Below are 647 nucleotides of genomic sequence, written 5' to 3' on the forward strand. Positions count from 1 at the left end.
TTCTACTTTATTGGTTCCAATTATAATCTTGTCTTGGATATATAGTTCTTGGCTTTGTGCTAATACTTTTTAGAACAATAACATGGTAGTTTTTATCTCCAGTTGCGATGATTTTTTCTTATTTTGATATTGTCTTTAATCCATTTCATTTGAAATATTTTAATATTGTTTTCATGTTAACTTGAATTTTAGTCAAGTTAATATTACCAACCACCTATTTGATGAAATGCATTTAAGAAGTTAGCTTTTGGGTGTGTTGATTGCTTCAATAACAATATACTAAAATAAAAGGAGTTTCTAGATCATGTTAATTAAATAATTTTTCAAGAAATGTCATTTTTTTTTTAGTTTTTGAAATCCTAAAATTTTATAATTTTAATTTATTAAAGCTATTATTTTATTGTTTTGTGTTATATTAAGATTTGCCTTTCTATTTTTCTTTCGTTATTCATCTCAAGGAAGCATAAACAAAAGTTAAATGTTAAGTAAAAGTTTTGACTAAACTATAAGCTATAAGTCGCGTATAATAATTCATGAAATATCATAATATGGTAATAGAATATCTTATCGTCGGCAAATTATAGTCTATAGTATGACCATGGTAATTTATTAAAAAATAAATTATATTTTAATTTTGGACATTGATG

This window comes from Populus alba, chromosome 13 (genome assembly GCF_005239225.2).
Source record: "Populus alba chromosome 13, ASM523922v2, whole genome shotgun sequence".
Lineage (NCBI taxonomy): Eukaryota > Viridiplantae > Streptophyta > Magnoliopsida > Malpighiales > Salicaceae > Populus > Populus alba.